Below are 17,631 nucleotides of genomic sequence, written 5' to 3'. Positions count from 1 at the left end.
ACTCAAGAAACATGCCTGTATTTTACATTTATTATCAAGAAAACATGCCTGTATTTTACATTTATTTATACAGTTGATATAATTATGTATCATATTCTATTTGATTAGGCTGGCAGCCTTCACCCATCTCTCTCCAATCGTCACAAAAGTAATAAGGTCTTCAGCCATTCTTATCATTTGTTTTTTAGGCACAGAGGCCTGAAAGTACAGTTTTGTACCTACCATAAATGTAGATGTTCGAGGATCTACATTGCTGCAGTCATGACCTGTGGGTAGTCCGCTGTCCTCGGTCGGCCCGAATACCAAAGGGCTAGGCTGGCGTCGGTCACTGTCGCTTAGAGCTGACGTCAGTATGCAGTAGTACTTAAGCGCATGACCGACGCCATATCCTCAGTCTTTCTTGCCCCAGATGTCAGAAGGCCTAAAAAGAAAGGCCAAAGCCAAAAATAGAAAATGCCCAACAATCCCCAGTGTGTAAGTAAAAAATATCTCCAAACGATACCCAGCAACCCCAACCTTTAGAGGGGAAGGAGGGAGGGAAAATTGGACTGCAGCAATGTAGATCCTCGAACATCTACATTTATGGTAGGTACAAAACTGTACTATGTTCTTCGTCTCACATTGCTGCAGTCATGACCTGTGGGTAGAATCCCAAAGCAAAGGAAAAGGGAGGCTGGCAAATTACAAAGAATTAGGGGCTGCTAACATGCCCTGTAAAACTGCAGTGGCAAACCCAGCCCTGGACTTGGAATAGAGAGGGAGATGGTAATGCTTAGTGAAAGTGTGTACAGAACTCCAAGTAGCTGCTTCCAAAATATCCTTAGTAGCTACACCCTCAAAAAGCAGTAGAAGTGGCAGTAGCCCTAGTAGAATGAGGCCTGATCCCAGCAGGGACATCCTTCCCATGATGAGAATAACAAAAGCAATACAATGACCAATCCACTTTGAAATAGTCTGCTTAGAAACAGCTGTTCCCTGTGAACTCAAAGCAAAAGAAACAAATAACTGTTGAGTCTGTCTGAACTCCTTAGTTCTGTTCAAGTAGTAACGTAACTGCCTGTGGATATCCAAAGAATGCAAGACTTTTTCCCCTTTATTTTGGGGGTCAGCATAAAAAGTAGGCAAATGAATAGACTGATTCAAGGCCACACTAGAAATCACTTTAGGCATAAAAGTAGGGTTAGTCCGCAAAGAAACTCTATCCTTATGGAATATCAAAAAAGGTTCAACTGCCATGAGAGCCTGCAATTCAGATACCCTCCTGGTAGAAGTAATGGCCAACAAAAAAGCAGTCTTCCAAGACAAAAAAGTACAGTTTTGTACCTACCATAAATGTAGATGTTCGAGGATTCCCTTGCTGCAGTCCTGACTATTATACCAGAGAGTATGCCCCAGATGTCAGAAGAAAAGACAAGTCCCAAAACAACCTGCACCAAACATGTACAATATATACAGTAATATATATAAAATATATAAGCATGTAAACTCACCTGGGAAGGCATCTACATTTATAACTGTACTATGTCCCTTGCTGCAGTCCTGACTATTGGGGTAAAAATTATAAAGTAGCAGGAGCTGACAACATGCCTTGTAAAACAGCTAGGCAGGTGATAATGCCTAGAGAAAGTATGCACTGAACTCCAAGTAGCTGCTTCCAGAATATCCTTAGTTGCCTAGAAATGCTGTTGAATGGCAGTAGCCTAGTGGAATGAAATGCAATGCACACCTAGAAATAATTTGTTTGACACAGGCTTGCCCTGTGAACTCAAAGCAAAAGAAACAAGTAACTGCTGAGACTGCCTAAATCAAATTTAGTCCTGCTCAAATAAATTGCCTGTGTACATCTAAAGTGTGCAAAATCTGAGGATCTGCAAATATTTCAATTCAGCAGTAGCTGCAGGCTCAAAAGGTTGTAGAGTAAGTTTTTCCAACACAAAATTGAGATCCCAAGCAGGAGTAGGAGCTCTACGGGGTCTTATATTCTTTGCCCTCTAAGAAACTGCTTGAACAAAGGATGCGAAAACAAAGGTGGGTCACAATCATAGTGAGCTGAAATTGCTGCAGCATGAATCTTTATGGAAGAGAAGGACAAACCTTTGTCCAATAATTCAGTAAGATATTGAAGAGCCACACCAAATTAGGCTCTGAAAAATCCAAATTCTTTGCTGTACTCCAAAAAAAAAAATCTCTTTTTTTTTCTCTGACACTCTCCTAGTACTAGCCCTCTAGCTTCCATAATCACATTTAAAAAAGGTGTTGAGCTGGCTAGAGAGCCTCACACTTCAACACAGAATAAACAGCTGTGAGATGAAGAGATTGAAGCTTGACATTGAGCAGATGACCGTCCCTTCTGAGATAACAGATGAGGAATCAGGTAAAAGGCCATATGGAGGCTACAAGACTCCTTAGAAGTGGTGGGTACCAGTGTTGGGCCAATCAATCTGGAGCTATCAAAATCATCCTTGGCCTGTCTTGTCTGACCTTTTTAATACCTTTTGAAGAAGAGGTAGAGGTGGGAAGGCAGGACATGGTGCTGTTTTTTCCAACTGAAAGACAGAGCATCCACTTTCCAAGCTGTGTGATGAATGAAACCCCTAATACTTTGGCAGCTGGTGGTTTAGTGGAGAAGCGAACAGATCTATGTCTGGAGTTCCCCATGACACTGTCAATTTCTGAAATACATGAAGATCCAGTTTCCACTGTGGGGATCCATGATTTGTCTGCTTAATACATCTGCTAGGGAGTTCTGTGCTCCTGGCAGAAACCTTGCCTGAAGAGTCAGTTGCAGGCTTAGCAGTCTCCCATAAAATCATTGCTTGCCTGCATAGAGGATAAGAATGTGTTCCCCTTGCTTGTTGATGTACCACATGACAGTTGTGTTGTCTGTCAGAATCAACACCTGCCCTGGAAGAAGTAACTCCTTGAACGCCATCAATGCAAACTGGACTGCTAACATCTCCTTCATGTTGATATGTAGATGCTGTAGTCTGGCAGGCCACTTGTCTTGTATCCACTTTCCATTTAGATGAGCTCCCCAAGCAGTGTCCGAGGCATCTGTCGTTAAAATCTGACTCACCTCTGGCCGGGTCACAGAGAGTCCCTTGTTTAGGTGACATTCCTGAGCCCACCACAAGAATTCCTTTTGAAGGCAAGGTATTATTTGAATGACAGTGTCCAAATCTTGGCAGTGCTGTGTCCATACATTTATGAGATACCATTGCAGCTTCCTCATATGCAGTTTGGCATTGGGAAGCACCAGAATACAAGATGCCATGAACCCTAATGCTTGAAGGACTGTCCTTGCAGTCAGCACGGACTGATGAGATAGTTGATGGAAGTAAAGTGACAGACTCTTTTGTTTGTCCGGGGTTAAAAGGCCATCTGAGCTGCTGTATTCAGTCTCACACCCAGAAAGCACATGTCTTGAGAGGGTACTAGACTGGACTTTATTTCGCTCACAGAATACCCTAGGCATCTTAGCACTGCTATGACATATTCCAGATGCTGTAGAAGGTGTTCCTTTTCTTGAGCCAGAATCAGGCAGTCGTCCAAGTAAGGATAGATTTGAATGCCTTGAAGCCTGAAGTAAGCTATCACTGGAGCCAGAACCTTTGTGAATACTCTGGGCAGTAGATAAGCCAAAGGGCAATGCAGAGAACTGATAATGAAAATCTCCAGTTCGAAACCGCAGATACTTTCTGCAACTTAGCCTTATAGGCACATGAAGGTAAGCTTCCTTGAGATCCAAAGTTACCATCCAGTGATCCTTGCCCAGCAGAGGTAACAGTTGCTGTAACGTCAACATCTTGAACTTGGGAATGTCCAGATAAGTGTTGAGGATAGATAAATCCAGAATTGGTCTCCACGTGTTCCCCTTCTTTGGTACTAGGAACAGGCGAGAATAAAATCAAGCCCCTTTCTGATACAGGGACTGGCTGAATGGCCCCTATCTGGAGTAACTGAGAAACTTGCTTGTGAGCCTCTTTTCTTTGTGGAGGAGGAACATCTGGCATGCCTTTGAAAGGGGCATTGTGTGGAAATAAAATCTGTAACCGTGATGAATAATATCCAGCACCCATCTGTCTTGAGTGATTAAATCCCAATTTTCTTTGAAAAGAGACAATCTTCCTCCCAAAGGAGCTGCCAGGAGAGTCCACTGGCAGCTGAAAAGGCAGGTCATTGGTTCTGCTTAAAGGACTGACCCCTGCCCTCACCAGAAGTCTGAGCAGGTGAACTGTCTGATCTAGGCCTAAACGAACCTTGAGCCCTGCCCCTACCACGTCTAGACCTACCCCTAGACTGGGAACCATAAGCAGGATATGTCCACCCCTTAGCAGGCCAATTTCTACTAAACTTGAGGCTGCACCTGCAAAAATCTTTAACAGTCTGCATAGACTTAGCTTTGTCCTCCATTTTCTTTAAAACTGCTTCCACAGGCGGTCCAAACAACACATCAGACTGTAAAGGAGCATCCAAAATCCTAGTCTTAACATGCTCAGCTAAATTCTGATCCTTCAACCAGGCATGTCTGAAGAACAGAACTAGTAGCAGCCACCCTCGAGGAGGCCTGAACAGCATCAAAACCACACTGCAAAGAATGCTTACCCACTTGTTCAGACACATGAACCAAATCCAGCAATTCTTTACACTCAATACCTTCCGCCAAAGCATCCACCTTAGATTTCAATTGTGAAAGGAGATAATTTTGATATTTCAGCATATGAAACTGACAATTCAACGCCCTCATGGCTAGAGTGGAAGAAGTATATACTTTCTTACCCCACCTATCCAAAGCCCTTGCCTCTTTATCAGAGGGTACAGGATTTTTAACCACAGAAGCTTTAACACCTTTAGGCCCCTGAGAAACAGTTTCTGGGTCCGCCCTGGGACTCTTAAACAAATACTTATGAGCTTGGGCACCCTATAATACCTATCAGGCTTAACAGGAGCAGGAGGCAAGGAGTCAGGGTTCAGAGAAGCCTCTGCAAAAACATCCTCCACCACATCCAACACAGGAGGAATAGCTAAGGGCCTATGCTGGGGCAAAACAAGAATTCCCTAAGCCTTTTTCTGGAGTCAGAGTAATCTTGGCCTTCCCATTTAAAGTGCTCCCTCATGGAGTGAAGAGTCTCTGAAAATGAAAAATCCTCAGGAGGAGAAGCTGAAGGAGTGGAATCATCCACATCAGAATCAGAATAAGCAGGAAACTCTTGCAAGTCTTCCACAGAAGACTCTGAAGCCTGTGAACACTGTTCAAAACTATCAAACTCCTGTTCCACCCTAGGCCTCTTATCAGGTGGGGGCAGAGAACCTCTAATCAGAGTAATCAAATCTTCTGCCATTTTAAGCATATGTTTCTTAGGCACAGAGCCCGAAATGCTAGGAGAAGCCCACACAGAAGCTGAACTTGGCCTACCTCTAAAAGAAGCTTTGGCAACAGAAGGAGAGGCCCTAACTACCTTGGGAAGAGAGGGAAGAACAGTTACCTGAGAAGCCCCTCAGCCTGGCCTACCTCCTGAGAGGGCACATCCTGTAACAGTAAAGTATCTGCCTGAGACTCCATAGAGACTCCTGGCAAAACCTCTGGCTCCCCTGAGCCTTCTAAAGGACCGGCGTCCGGGACTGCAGTTCCTCACCCCTAGGCTTCACTGTTTTGTCCTTGCGCTTCTTGGATGAAGCAGGCGTCGGAGCATCCGGCGGCATATTATAATTACAACGCTTCCCAAACACTAACCTAGCACAATCAAGCCTCCTCTTAATAGTGCTTGTTAAATCTAGCACAAGAGCGGCAACCAACAACGTCGTGCTCAGGCCCTAAACAAGGTATACACAATGTATGATAATCCCTATGGTATCTGCTTCCCACAAGAAATACAGTTATTCACTTTTTCTGACATCCGGTTAAATACTGAGGCAAGAAAAACCAAAATGTTCCCCAGGGGTTACTTAGCCAACTCTGTTTTCGGTCTGAAACTCCGGTTTCGGAAAATCTCAGAACGCCAACCTGCACTCGCAAAATTGCTTCTGCATCGGACCATGCGGCAAAAAAGACTTAGGAAATGACGTCGGTCATGCGCATTAGTACCCTGACGTACTGACGTCAGTCTAAGGCGCCATGACCGACGTCAACCTTATACTCTGGTATTCGGGCCGACTGGGACGCGGACTATACCCAATAGTCAGGACTGCAGCAAGGGAAGACGAAGAACATCTTCAGTTCAGACGTAGCTGCAGGTTCAAAAGGAGGTAAAGTAAGTTTCTCCAAAACAAAATTGAGATCCCAGGAAGGAGTAGGAGCTCATTGGGGTCTTATATTCTTTGCCCCTCTAAGAAATTGTTTGAGCAAAGGATGAGAAAATAAAGGAGGGTCACAATCATAGTGAGCAGAAATGGCTGCAGCATGAACCTTCACAGAAGAGAATGACAAACCCTTGTCCAGTAATTCAGTAAGGTACTGTAATGCAAAACTCAAATTAGGCACTGAAACATCAAAACCCTTTGCAGTGCTCCAAAGAAAAAATCTCTTCCATTTATCAGCATAAACTTTTCTAGTGCTAGGCCGCCTAGCTTCCAAAATGACATCTAAAACCTGTTGAGGAAGCTGAGACCCCACCGGCTCCATCACAGAATACGCCAGGCTGTCAGATGGAGGGACTGCACCTGAACATTGAGAAAATGATTGTTTGACTGGGACAACAAATGAGGAATCTGTGGCAGAGGCCAAGGAGGCTCCTGGATTAAACTCCTCAGCAGAGGATACCAATGTTGATGTGGCCAGTCTGGTGCTATTAGAATCATGCAAGGCTTGTCCGTTCTGATTTTCAAGAGTACCTTGGGGAGAAGAGGCAGAGGAGGAAAAGCATAAACGTGAAGGTTGTTCCAACTGAAAGATAGAGCATCCACTTTCCAAGCATCTGGGTGGAACATCTTTGTGCAAAATTTTGGAAGTTGAAAATTCAGTGGGGAAGCGAATAGATCTATGTCTGGAGTTCCCAAGCCACAGTCAATTGTTTGAAAATCTGAGGATCCAGTTTCCACTCGTGGGGATCCACCATTTGTCTGCTCAAAATATCTGCTAGGGAGTTCTGTGCTCCTGGCAGAAACCTTGCTTGAAGATTGATTCGCAAACTCAGAGCAGTCTCCCATAAAATCATTGCTTGTCTGCAAAGAGGGTAGGAATGGGTTCCCCCCTGCTTGTTGATGTACCACATGACTGTTGTGTTGTCTGTTTGTATCAACACCTGTCCTGGCTGAAGGAGTTCCTTGAATGCCATCAAAGCAAATTGAACTGCTAACATCTCCTTCATGTTGATATGCAAATGTAGCAGTTTGGGAGGCCACATGTCTTGTATCCATTTTCCATTGAAGTGTGCTCCCCAAGCCAAGTCCGAGGCATCCGTCGTTAGGATCTGACTCGCCTCTGTTCGGGACACAGAGAGTCCCTTGTTTAGGTGACATTCCTGAGCCCACCAAAGTAATTCTTTCTGGATGCAAGGTATAATCCGAATGACAGTGTCCAAACAGTGGCAGTGTTGAGCCCACACACTTTTGAGATACCATTGTAGCTTCCTCATATGCAGTTTGGCATTGGGAAGTACTAGAATGCAAGATGCCATGAACCCCAAGGCTTGGAGGACTGTCCTTGCAGTCAGCCTGGACATTACTGATAACTGCTGGAAGTAGAGAGGAAGAGTTCTTTGTTTGTCCGGGGTCAGAAATGCCATCTGAGAGGCTGTATTCAGTCTCACACCCAGAAAGCACATGTCCTGAGAGGGCACTAAACTGGACTTTATTTCGTTCACAGTATACCCTAGGCACCTTAAAACTGTCATTACATACTGGAGATGCTGTAGTAATTTGTCTTTGTTTTGAGCAAGAATCAGGCAATCGTCCAAATAAGGATAAATTTGTATTCCTCCCTGTCTGAAGAAAGCAATCACAGGAGCCAGAACTTTTGTGAACACCCTGGGCGCAGTAGATAAGCCAAAGGGCAATGCAGAGAATTGATAATGTGAAGTACCAGCCCGAAATCTCAGGAATCTCCTGCAGCTGGGCTTGATAGGGATGTGAAGATAGGCCTCTTTGAGATCCAGGGTTACCATCCAATGATCTTTGCCTATCATAGGCAGAAGTTGTTGTAATGTTAACATCTTGAACTTTGGAATTTCTAGGTAGGTGTTGAGAGTGGACAAATCTAGAATTGGCCTCCAAGTGTTTCCTTTCTTTGGTACTAGGAATAGACGGGAATAAAATCCTAGGCCTACTTCTGTAGGAGGGACCACCTGAATTGCTTCCATCTGCAAAAGTAAAGAAATCTGCTTCTGAGCCTCCAGCCTTTGCTGAGGAGGCACATCCGGCATGCCTTTGAAAGGAGGAAAAGTGTGAAAATAAAACTTGTAACCTTGATTTATTATATCCAACACCCATTTGTCCTGGGTGATCAAATTCCAGTTTTCTTTGAAAAGTCCCAACTTTCCTCCTAGAGGAGCTGCCAGTAAGGGAGGGTCTGGCAGCGGAAGATACAGGTCATTGGGTCTGCTTACGAAAGGGCTGACCCCTGCCCTCACCAGAAGACTGTGCAGGCGAACTCCAAGTCCTAGGTCTGAAGGAACCCTGAGCGTGAGCCCTGCCTCTACCACGTCTAGACCTGCCCTTAGGCTGATAATCCGAAGAAAGATAAGACCATCCCCTAGCAGGCCAATTCCTACTAAACTTAGGGGGCTGCACCTGCAAAAAATCCTTGACCGTCTGCATAGACTTAGCCTTATCTTCCATCTTTTTCAAAACTGATTCCACAGGAGGACCAAAAAGAACTTCAGATTGAAGAGGAGCATCCAAAATTCGAGCCTTTACATGTTCTGACAAATTTTGATCCTTAAGCCAGGCATGTCTACGGATAACTGAACCTGTAGCAGCCACCCTAGAAGAAGCCTGAAGAGCATCAAAACCACACTGCAAAGAATGCTTGCCAACCTGATCTGATGCATGAACCAACTCCTGGAGCTCCTTACACTCTATACCCTCAGATAAAGCATCCACCTTAGATTTCAATTGGCCTAATAAAAAGTTCTGATACTTCAGCATATGAAATTGGCAATTCAAAGCCCTCATAGCTAACGTAGAGGAGGTGTACACTTTTTTCCCCCACCTGTCTAACGCTCTAGAATCTTTATCCAAAGGGACTGGATTTTTAGCCACAGAAGCCCTAACACCCTTAGGGCCTTGAATAATGGTTTCCAGATCAGCCCTAGGACTCTTATACAAGTACTTATGTGCTTCTGGAACTCTGTAATACCTGTCTGGCTTAACAGGGGCCAGAGGCAGAGAATCAGGATTAAGGGAAGATTCAGAAAAAACATCCTGAACAACATCTAAGACAGGAGGAATAGCCAAGGGCCTATGTTGTGGCAGAAACAAAAATTCCCTAAGCCTTTTCCGAGAATCTGAAAAATCCTGACCTTCCCACTTGAAATGCTCCCTCATGGTATGTAAAGTTTCAGAAAAGGAAAAATCTTCTGGAGGAGAAGCAGAAGGACAGGAGTCCTCTGCATCCGAATCAGAATAGGAAGGAAAATCCTGAATTTCTTCAGCTGAGGAATCAGAGTAGTCCGAGGAATGATCCATTCCCTCTAAATCTGCCTCCACCCTAGGCCTTTTCTCTGGGGGGGCATAGAACCCCGGATCAAAGTAATCAAGTCCTCCACCATTTTCAACATATGTTTTTTAGGAACAGGGGCAGGAGAGCTAGAAGAATGACCAGGTCCAACAAGACCAGGTTTGGCCTTAGCATGGCCTTTAGCCACTGAAGTAGAAGGCCTAATAACCTTTTGTAAGGATGGAACTACTGAAACCTGAGAAGCACCCTCGGCCTGTCCTAACTCCTGAGAGGCCAACTCCTGTAAAAGTAAAGGTTCCCCCTGGGATTCAGCGAACCCTCGGCAGGATCCACAGATTCAACCGAGGCTCGAAGAACCGGCGTCCGCAATGGACGACTCATCCGGTTTAGAGCTCAAAGATTTATCCTTACGCTTTTAGCAGTAGCGGCGTCGAGGATCCGGCGGCATGTTATAGTTACACCGCTTACGAAAACAAGCCTGGCACAGTCTAACCTTCGCTTAATGGTGCGCTTATTAAATCTAGCAAAAAAGCGACACCCGACTACGTCGTGTTCAGGCCCTAAGCAAGGAATACAGAGAGAATGATAATCCCTATGAGGTATCTGTTTCCCACAAGAAATGCAATTATTAACTTTTTCTGACATCCGGATAACTGAGGCAAGAAAAAACAAAAATTTCCCCAACGGCGTACTTAGCCCAACTTGGTCTTCGGTCTGAAACTCGGTAAATGAAAATTTCAGAACGCCGAATGGCACTTGCAAACACTGCTTCTGCTTCGGACCACGCGGCAAGAAAGACTGAGGATATGGCGTCGGTCATGCGCTTAAGTACTACTGCGTACTGACGTCAGCTCTAAGTGACAATGACCGACGCCAGCCTAGCCCTTTGGTATTCGGGCCGACCGAGGACAGCGGACTACCCACAGGTCATGACTGCAGCAATGTGAGACGAAGAACATCATGCGGTCTGGGCTTCAGTTTTCTAGGCATGGTTCGAGTTTTAGGCCTTGAAGAAGAAGATGGCATTGGTTTAATACACAAGTCAGTAGGCCAGAACACACCCTCAGAAGCCGGTGCCTGCACAGCAGCTCTGGACCCATCCAAGGTGGGGACATCCGCAGGTTCCACAGTTGAAGCATCTCGCTGCATACCTGACTCCGAATGGGTCTCAGTAGAGGCCTGCGAATCTGAAGTAGCGGGTATCAGCAGCTGCAAAATCACCTCACTGAGTACCGGCGAACTGGCGACTGGCTTCAGAGAAGCGTTGGCAGCTTTGGAACTAGGCAGCCTGCCTCTCTCTTTATCTTTGCATTTTTTTGGAATGTCGGTAGTCATATGGCTTCCCTAACACATATCAGGATAACTGAACCAAGCACTAAAATATTTAGAAGCGAAAATTTACCGACAATGGATAGTTCGTGGTTTAAATAAGGCACAAAACCGACAGCGAGGTACGTTGTGGTCAGGGCCTAGGCAAGGAATACAGTACGAACGAAAATCTTTACGAGGTATTTGCTTTCCACAAGTAATGCAATTATTTACTTTTACTGACATCGGTTTAGAGCAAGAAAAAGTTTCCCCAACGGGGTACTTAGCTTTTAGTAAGACTTCGGTTCTGAAACTCAAAAATGAAAATTTCAGGAGTTGGCCAACCAGCACTTGCAAACTGCTTCTGCTTCGGGCACCACATGGCAAGAAAGACTGATGTAATGACGTTGGCTGCATGTTTTATACCCCTGACGACCTGACGTCACGGAAGGGACAGCAACCGACATAGGACCCAAGACTTTCTTAATCAGCCCGACTGAGGGCTACTGCAAGCAGGTAACCCAAATGTGATGACTGCAACAGTGAAACACGAAGAGCATCTAGGACTGGGCACCAAGTGCCCTCTTTTCTGGGTGGCAGGAAAAGTCTGGAATAGAATCCTTCCGCAGGAACAGGTCGAATTGCCTGTATAGACAGCAGGGATTGAACTTGGCTTTGTACCTCTGCCCGCTGGTTTGGAGGAAGGTCTGGGAACCCTTTTGGGGTTGGCAGTGAGTGGAAGAGTAAAAGTTGTACCCCTGGGATACAATGTTGAAGGCCCATCGGACTTTGGTGATGGAAATCCAGTTTTTTGCATGAAGGGCAAGTTTTCCTCCTAGGGGAACAAGCAGTTGGGCAGAGGTGGGGAGTGGAGTTGAGAAGTCATTGGGAATTCTTTCCATAAGGGGTGGCTTAGCGCTCCCTGCTTTAGAGGTGGAGGCACTCCATTGCTTAGATCTCTGCATACCCTGAGAGTGAGTCTGGGTGGTCTGTTTCCCCTGGGTCTAGTTTGAGATGGCCTTGAGGGGGCTGGAAAGGACCAATGTTTCACAGGGCAATGCCTACTGAATCTAGGAGGCTGTACTTGCAAGAACTCTAACTGTCATAGGTTCATAGGTTGGTAATAGGCTATCGGCCCTAGGGCCTATACAAGCCTAGCCATAACAATTCCCTGGCTATTTCTTCCCACACTATTTACTTCCCTGGACCCTTGAGTCTAGCAGGGCGACTGACGTGAACCCCGGGGTGAATTTCCTTTCTCCCATCCAATCATCAAGGTTCCTTTTGAAGAGGGCCAAAGAGGCACTCTTGCTTGACATGTATGGGCAGCCTATTCCAGAGTGTGGGGAGTCTCTGGGTCAGGAACCTATCCCTCCAGCATGTTTTGTTTATTGTGATGACAAGGTTCACATCCCTGAAGTGTGTGGCTCTGAGGGATTGGGATTTCTTTAAGTGTAGCATGTCCAACAGCTCTGGATTTGACATGGTGTTGTATGTTAAGCAGAGATAGTCTCGGAGTAGACGATATGCAACAGAGAATAGCTGGAGTTTTTTTAAGGCGGTCAGCGTAGGGCATCTGCTTTAGGCCTGTGATTCTTTTAGTGAAGTATTTCTGCGGCCTTTCCAGTTGCTGCAGATGTCTTGAGAGGTACATACCAAACAGGGAGTTGTTTTCTATAATGGGTCTAATGAGGGACGAGTACAGTGGGACAATGACCTCCTTTTTCTGGATGAAAAGCCCTTAGTGATGAGGTGTGCCACATAGGATTTCCTGTCTGTTGTGGTGATGTGGTTATCAAAGGTGAGACACCACTGTCCACCTGTGTCCCTAAGTCTCTTATCACATTTTCAGTGTTTAGTGTACTGCCACCTATGTGGTAATTCACAGGTACATGTTTTTTCCAAGGGGTATAACTATACATTTCTTAGCATTGAGCTTGTACCCATGGCTCTGGCACCAAGCATCTATTTCTGTAAACGTCTTTTGTAGAGTATCCACATCATTTGGGGATTCAATACTGGCTCCTAGTTTGCAGTCATCTGCAAACTTTGTTAGCCAGAGTCCCTTAGTGTTGGCCTGTATGTCAGAGAAGTGGATGTCAAACGAGAGCGGTCCCAGGACTGAATCCTGAGGTACTCCACTTGTCACTTGCCCGGAGCTGGATTTGGAGTTGGCTACTTTTACAGTGTGGGTTCTGTCAGTAAGCCAGTTGGCAACCCATCGAGTGATGTAGGGATTAATGCCCAGCTTAGTAAGTCTATCTATGATTCCAGAGTGGTGGATGGTATCAAAGGCCTTGGGGAGGTCCAGATAGGCTGTGTGGACTGCCTTACTCTCGTCCATGGCTCTGGAAACTGATTTGAAGTAGTCAATCACGTTCAGGAGACAAGATTGGCCCTTCACGAACCCAAACTGGGTGGGGTCCAGTGTTTGAAGTTTGCCAATGTCTTGTTTATAACTTCCACGATAATACAGGCTCATCAGACTGATGGGGTGGTAGTTCCTGGGATCCAAGGTGGATCCCCCCTTGTGGCGTGGGATAATTTTAACTATGTGCCACTCAGTGGACACAAAGCCTGAGATGAGGCTATGATTAAACATGACACTTAGGTGAGGTGCCAGTTCATTTTGTAGTTCATGTAATACACAGCCCGGGATGTCATCTGGTCCCATGGATGCTGTATTCTTAGCTTTGGAGAGTGTGTTTTTTTACCTGTGTGGCCATTACCGGAATTTGGCAATCTTCCGGTATTGAGATGGGCCATTTAGGGGGCGAGAGGGGGGTGAAGTTGGCACCGATTTGATCTGCCAGGATATTGCAAATATCCTTGGGATCAGTATATTTAATGCCTTTTGCTGTAGCTCAAGCAGATCTGAGCATTTCCATTTAGATTCTTGACATAATTATAGAATGCCTTGTGGTTGTCTTTGGAATCTTTGGCAATTTTATTTTCATAACTAGCTTTGGAGGATTTTATGAGGGATCTCAGCTTCTTATTGAGGCTAATAAGGGAGATTTTGCATCCTGGGATTTTCCTCTTTTCTGCAACAATTTCTTCCTTTTGTTGTAAAGTTTGTTTATGGCTGGGGACCACCAGATTGGCTTCCTTTTTTTGGAAGTGAGCATCTTGGTTCTACTTGGGATGGCATGATTCATGCATGAGTGGATGTGCTCGTACAGTGCCTTAGTGTAGGATTCAGCAGTTGAACTTTCAGTTCCCATGCATGGGTGTCACGAAGTTTGTCACTTCTTACTTGAGTAGCATGAAGTTGTCTTTGGAGAAGTTTTTTATGGAGGTTTCCTTACTGGGGGGTGGGGTGGGATGTGGATGTTAAGGGTGATTAGATTATGGTCAAGACCTGATTTATCTTTTTCTTCCATCTTTTTAAGAACTTCTTCTGCTTTGGTGCCAAACAGATTGTCCTTGTTCAAAGGAGCATCTAATAACTTTGATTTGACATGACCTGGCAAGGTCTGCTCCTTAAGCCAAGCATGACTTCTCAGTACAGAACGAGTGACTGCTGCCCTGCAAGATATTTCTAGGGCATCAAAGCCATACTGCAATGTATGCTTGCTGACTTGGCTTGCAGAATGCATAAGCTCTTGCAATTCTTTATTTTCTGCACAGTCTGCAAAGGTTGCGATTTTTTGCTTAATAAATTTCATAATATGTTGTTGGTAATTCAGCATGTGAAAAGCCCTAATGGCGAGAGTTGCAGAGGTATATACTTTCTTACCCCATCTGTCCAAAGCTCTGGAATCCCTGTCCGAAGGGGTGGGATTCTTAGCTGTAGTTGCTTTGAAACCTTTAGGCCCCTGGTAAATGATCTCTGGATCAGCAGTAGGATTTTTAAAAAGGAATTTGAGAGAGGCAGGTGCTCTGTAGTACCTGTCTGGTTTCCTAGGAGCAGGGGGTAAAGTATCAGGAGTAAGACTGGATTCCATAAAGACATCAACAACTTCCAGGACTGGGGATATTGCTAAAGGCCTATGTTGTGGCCTATCTAGAAATTCTCTGAGTCTCTTTTTGGACTGAGGTCTTGGCATTCCCAATGGAAATGCTCTCTTAGTAAGGATTCACCAAAAAGAAAAGTCCTCTGGAGGAGTGGTAGAGGGAATGGATTCCTCTGCATCTGAATCTTCATAAGCAGATAACGGCATGTCTTCATAATCAGATACTTCAGATTCGTCGGACTCTTGGTCTGTTGAAGCTGAAGGGGACTGGTCTCTTTTTCTCTTAGCAGGGGAAGGCTGACTTCCCCTAATCAGCATAATAAGGTCTTCTGCCATTTTAAGCATTTGATGTTGTGGCAAGGGAGCAGGTGCATGTGCTTTGGTCATCTGTTATTTAGGCATAGCACGTACTCTTGGCCTTAGAAACTCAGTAGTTTTAGACTGAACTGAAGACGCGAAAGTCGTTGGTTTATGTTGAACATTAGTAGTGTGAAGAACTTCCTCAGAAGCCAGTGCCTGCTCAGCGGCTCTGGACCCATCCAAGGTAGAGACATCTGCAGGTTCCACAGTTGAAGAAGAGTCTTGCGGCATAACGGACTCCGAACGGGTCTCGGTAGAGGTCTGCAAATTCAGTAATGCGAGCATCAGGGGCTGTGAAAGTGCCTCACTGAGTACCGGTGAACTGGCGACTAGCTTAACGGAAGAGTCGTCGGCAGCTTTGGACCTGTGTGGTCTGTCTCTTGTCTTTATCCTTGCGTTTTTTCGGAATATCGGTAGTCGGATGGCTTACTGAAGCCATTTTGGAATACGGAGATGGAGAACGAAAGTATTTAGCGACAATAAGGGTCTGATGACAAATGGTTCGAGCGTTGAACAAGGCACAAAACCGACAGTGTGGTACATCGTGGTCTGGGCCTAAACAGGTGAAGCAATAAGAATGAAAATCTCAGTGTGGTATTTGCTTTCAACAGGCAAGACAATTGTTATCTTTTTCTGACTAGTTAGAGCAAGAAAAAAGGATCTCCAATGGGGTACTTAGTTTTAGAAGACTTTAGGATGATTCAGTTCATAAACGAAAAACTCAGGTAGCGGCCAACCAGCACTCATGCAAACTGCTTCTGCTTCAGGCTCCTTGGCAAGAAAGACTGATGTAATGGTATCGGCTGCCTGTTTTTATACCCCTGACGACCTGACGTCAGTCCTGGAGCGACAACAACCGACGCAGAAATACTAAGTCTCTGGTAATCGGGCCGACTGAGGGTTACCTGCAGGCAGATAACCCAAGTGCGATGACTGAAACAGTGAAACACGAACATCATCAGCACAACTCTCATTCTTCTTATTAAACATGGTCTTACTATCTTCTGGAACAGTAACTGGAGTGAAACACAAAAAATAATGATTAACCTGACCTCAGTTTTTGGCTGAAACAACCCTGTAAAGCGCTTAGCAGCAACAAACTACTATGGAAGAATAAACAACTAACAGTGAGTCATAGAAATGTCATGAAACTGCAGTACTAATAACACTATACTAGCCAGTAGTGCAATGTATGATAGAAAAGGTAGATCCTCACTAAAGACTTGCAGCTACTGAAAAAAGCAAAACTACAGTCAAGAAAATGCCTTGCAGTTGCAGTGTCTCTTAGACAAACACTATGGGCCACATAAAACGTAATGACTCCACCACAGCCTAGTACAGGGCCCCTTGTGGAAGCAGTGCCCTATCCAGTCAATAGACCCAACTGGCCTAAGGCCAGCCTTGCCAGCTACATTGGCATACAGGGTTAAAGCTCTTAGTACAACCAAGATGACCAGAGCCGAGTTAGAAATTCATGCAAGTGAAGGGGCTTCTGTGGTGGAAGTCCTATTAATGTGAAATGTAACTTGATTGTAAAACAAGCCAGTAAGATTGCCACCTCTGGTAATGAATGTCACTTCAGAAAGTAAAGTATTTGTGAATGTCACACAGAAATACCTAGTACAAAATGCATAATCCTGACCACCATGTTGTTTTCTAACACTGAAGCTTAACACATCACAAAAGATGACAGTCAGTCATAAAGGTATGTGTTCAAGACTATTGATTCCATCTTGGTGATGAAGGGGCCTGGTGTTCTGACAGCTTCCACTAGCCAAAGCAAAGGAATGTCACTGACTGGGACCACGGACATGTGGTTGTGGTATCCGATCTGCCTATACCAGTGCTGATGGCAAGGATTTTTATTCCAACCATGCAAAGCCTCAGCAAGAAAAGGGACTGATGTTGTCAAAGACAACATACACTGGCAACACAATAAATGGTAAGTATATGGTTCAGGTCCTGTAAATTACGCAGCTTGAGTCCCATACATTCCCAACAGAGTTTATTTGCTTCTGTACTCTGTGCATGGAGTACAGCAGCCAGACTGCAACAGCCATTTCTTCGACTGCAATAAAAGGAAAAGGGCTGAAAAAACTGGTAGCAGCATTTTCCCTTTCTCCATTAATGTATGATCTTGGAGTAGGTATATATAAGTACAAGCTTTGGAGGTGTGTGGGAGTGTCTCCCCCATATGTGGGTGCAGGACAGCTTGCCCCTGAAAAAAAATTACTTTTGAGTTTTGCCAAAAGTTGTTTTGGCACAATTTATTCACTGAATTAACTTTGGGTAAAAGTGAATTTGACCAATTGACGTGATTACAACTATGCAATTGTGTAAAACTGTCTGCAAGCTCTTGCTCAACTGTCTCACAATAAGAATTGTGCAGGG

At 44.9% G+C, this 17,631-nt stretch overlaps 1 protein-coding gene across 1 annotated transcript in view; it reads right to left on the bottom strand.

The window, feature by feature from the left end:
• The window catches only part of IPO11 (importin 11), a gene marked incomplete in the record, with an annotated part of 3,749,854 nt that overhangs the window by 2,943,979 nt on the left and 788,244 nt on the right, over positions 1–17,631 (bottom strand).

Source organism: Protopterus annectens, chromosome 2.part2, assembly GCF_019279795.1.
Source record: "Protopterus annectens isolate FY-2018-M chromosome 2.part2, PAN1.0, whole genome shotgun sequence".
Taxonomy (NCBI): Eukaryota; Metazoa; Chordata; order Ceratodontiformes; family Protopteridae; genus Protopterus; species Protopterus annectens.
Note: the sequence above shows the minus strand (reverse complement) of the source record. Positions and strands in the feature narration are given on the sequence as shown.